The following is a 3,532-nucleotide window of genomic DNA, read 5'->3' as shown; positions in this document are numbered from 1 at the left end:
GACTTTAAAGAAGTATATTATGACTGAGGCCCCACATTATGAAAAAATTATTAAATTTCCGATGATTATCGTAATTTATTCAACAAGCCTATCATTGTAATTTGTATTTTATGCGATGAAGAATGATTTGAAATTTATTAAAAGTTGTACCAAGTCGCTATTTTTCCAGTAAATTATTAAGAAATTATTGCACGAACACACCTCTCAGTCACTTGCTCCTAGCCACAACGAATTTATCGCCCCATTTGGACACCTTCACAGCCACCTATCGGTAGCCTAACAAGGAGAGAAAGAGATGTCGCAGTGTCTTCCAGGCAAGAAGGGGGCTTCTCCCTGGGGAAGGTAACCCTACGTGTCAGCCGCCCCTCCCCAGGGGTGGCTCCAGCGACCGCGGGCCGCTTTGTCCCAACACGAGACGGTTCACCCCCTCCGTCTCGACCGGACAACCCCTTCAGCAAAGGCGTCCGCCCCTCTCGGCTGTTTGGGGAGACTGCTGCGTCCTGTCACATTAGTGGCTGAATAGCCACCCGTCCTACGACTCTGGGGAACCCAGTCCGGTATGGTAGCCACTGAGGCAGCCTCCCAAACGACAGACGCCGCACCACCACAACGAACGTAAAAGATGATCGTCCCTTTTCCATTCTGCTTGTTCTCTGCAGGCGATGACGAGTTCTGTACTGTCACGTCTTAGAATTGGCACTGGAGACTTATTGTACCCTGAGGAAGCAGTAAAAGAAACCAACGAATTTTTTTTTATTAAAAATTAAATTCGTCCAGATGTACTTAAGATTATTTATTTACTTCGCTACTGGGTTCGACGTTGCGTTAACGCCATCTTCAGGCCCGTACACTTTGATGAAATCAGTTGTGTGTGGAATTACAATTGAATGAAAACCCTTACTGCTTACAGGGGTTGACATACGTCAACGGGAACAGATGAAAATGTGTGCCCCAACCGGGACTCGAACCCGGGATCTCCTGCTTACATGGCAGACGCTCTATCCATCTGAGCCACCGATGACACAGAAGATAGTGCGAATACAGGGATTTATCTCTGACACGCCTTCCGCGAAACCAAACACTCTCAACTTACTGTCCCACACTACATTCGTAGTGCCACCGCCCATTATACTCACTGCTCGCGGAACGTTGCCGATTCCCGTGAGAGTTCGAGCATTGTTTGTGCATCCGCACAGAAGGAGGCCAGGTTACCTGTTAGCCGACCGGAGTGGCCGAGCGGTTCTAGGCGCTACAGTCTGGAACCGCGCGACCGCTACGGTCGCAGGTTCGAATCCTGCGTCAGGCATGAATGTGTGTGATGTCTTTAGGTTACTTAGGTTTAAGTAGTTCTAAGTTCTAGAGGACTGATGACCTCAGAAGTTAGGTCCCATAGTGCTAAGAGCCATTTGAACCATTTTTTTGAAAAATGGATACATGGAGAATGACAAATTCGGAGAGGGAGATATAATTTCAGGGAGAAGAAATATAGACTTTGAGGATTGTCGACGACTTTTGTAATTCGGTCAGAGACAGCAAAGAAGTTAGAAAATGGCTCTGAGCACTATGGGACTTAACATCTGTGGTCATCAGTCCACTAGAACTTAGAACTAGTTAAACCTAACTAACCTAAGGACATCACACACATACATGCCGAGGCAGGATTCGAACCTGCGACCGTAGCAGTCGCGCGGTTCCGGACTGAGGGCCTAGAACCGCTAGACCTCCGCCGCCGGTAAGAAGTTAGAAGAACAGTTGAATGGAATGAGCAGTGTTTTGGAAAGAGGTGTTGTATGGAATGTACAGTGTCATGAAAAGAGGTTATAGATTATACGATGATCATCACCGGCGAAAGTACAACAAGGGTAACCGAATGTAGTCGAATTAAATCAGGCGACGGTGAAGTAGTTAGATTAGGAATTGAATACTAAAAGTAGTAGAAGAGTTTTGTGATCTGAGTAGTAAAATATATGGACACACCGTCTTCAGGCCACAAGTGGTCCATTGGGACCATCCGGCCGCTGTGTCACCCTCAGTTGAGGCTGCAGATAGGAGGGGCATTGGGTCAACACACCGCTCTCCTGGTCGCTATGATGGTATTCTTGACCGAAGCCGCTGCTATTCGGTCGAGTAGCTCCACAATTGGCATCACGAGGTTGAGTGCAGCCCGAAAAATGGCAACAGCGCATGGCGGCCTGGATGGTAACCCATCCAAGTGCCGAATACGCCCGACAGCGCTTAACTTCTGTAATCTGAGGGGAACCGCTGTATCCACTGCGGCAAGGCCGTTGCCCAGAGGTATTTCAATACGTGTTTGTGAACTGAACCGCACTCTACTCTTTTCGCCTGCATGTTTATTCCAAGCTCTGAACTTCTGTAAGGACTGATACGGTTTTCACTTCTAGGCAGATTGATTCACTATAGTTTGTGTGTAAAACTTATTACCGCTGCACTAGACGAGGTCCCTGGCCGTTGATAGTTCGTGCTACTCATGTGGATCCGAGGCAAGTGTTTAGTTTAACATAAAGTACTGAGCATAAAAAAAAATGATTCAAATGGCTCTGAGCACTATGCGACTTAACTTCTGAGGTCATCAGTCGCCTAGAACTTACAACTAATTAAAGCTAACTAAACTAAGGACATCACACACATCCATGCCCGAGGCAGGATTCGAACCTGCGACCGTAGCGGTCACTCGGTTCCAGACTGGAGCGCCTAGAACCGCACCGCCCCTCCGGCCGGCTATTGGGCATTCCTTTCTGATGGTGTTTGTCTTCAGCGAATCCTTCCACAGAAGTGAAACGTGAACGCTACGGGGTAGACAGTAGAAGCTTTTGAAATGTGGCGCCACAGAAGAATGCTGGAAATTAAATGAGTACATCCTGCAACTAATGAAGAGATACTAAATCAGTTTGGATTACAAGAACTTTTTTCTTCCTCTTTTTCTTCTTTTTCTTCTTCTTCTTCTTCTTCTTCTTCTTATTCTTATTCTTCTGCACTTCAAAACTTACGTAGTATGCAGTTCCAGTTTCACATAATTAACTCCTCCGCTGCCCTAAATTTCTTCTTCCTGACTGCTTATACTTGTTTACAACGTCTAGAATTCTGTTTATATCCATCCGCTCGATGTGTTGCCTGCATTCTTCCTTATGTTCTTCAACCTCCTCATTGCAATTGTAATTTCCCTATTCTGTCCGGATGTCATCATTTTTATGTGGGTCCTCCATTAGTAGCCACTGCCATTTCTTAAAAATCTCATCTCTTTTTGACTATTTTTCGATCGTGACTGTCTTCAGATATATGTAAAAGTTTCTTAAATTATCGCTACCAGTCACAAACTTTGTTAACTATTACATTATTTATTTATTCTGTCGCATGTTTCGAGGGAATACCTCTTCCTCGACAGGAAAACCACAGCAGTTACGAAAAGACTATGTAACATCAGTATAACCTTATCTTGAAATGGTTTTTGTAATGCCATTTAGCCTGAATATGAGGTATTCCCCGGAAACATGTAGCAAAATAAATAAATAAT

At 45.2% G+C, this 3,532-nt stretch overlaps 1 non-coding gene across 1 annotated transcript; it reads right to left on the bottom strand.

Annotated features, from left to right (window-relative positions):
* Positions 1-947: 947 nt before the first annotated feature.
* Trnat-ugu (transfer RNA threonine (anticodon UGU)) lies at positions 948-1,022 on the bottom strand. The gene has a single exon. It is a non-coding gene; the product is annotated as a tRNA-Thr (tRNA).
* Between the last annotated feature and the right edge of the window lie 2,510 nt (positions 1,023-3,532).

This window comes from Schistocerca gregaria, chromosome 10 (assembly GCF_023897955.1).
Source record: "Schistocerca gregaria isolate iqSchGreg1 chromosome 10, iqSchGreg1.2, whole genome shotgun sequence".
NCBI classification, from domain to species: domain Eukaryota; kingdom Metazoa; phylum Arthropoda; class Insecta; order Orthoptera; family Acrididae; genus Schistocerca; species Schistocerca gregaria.
This window is presented reverse-complemented; position numbering and strand designations above follow the sequence as displayed.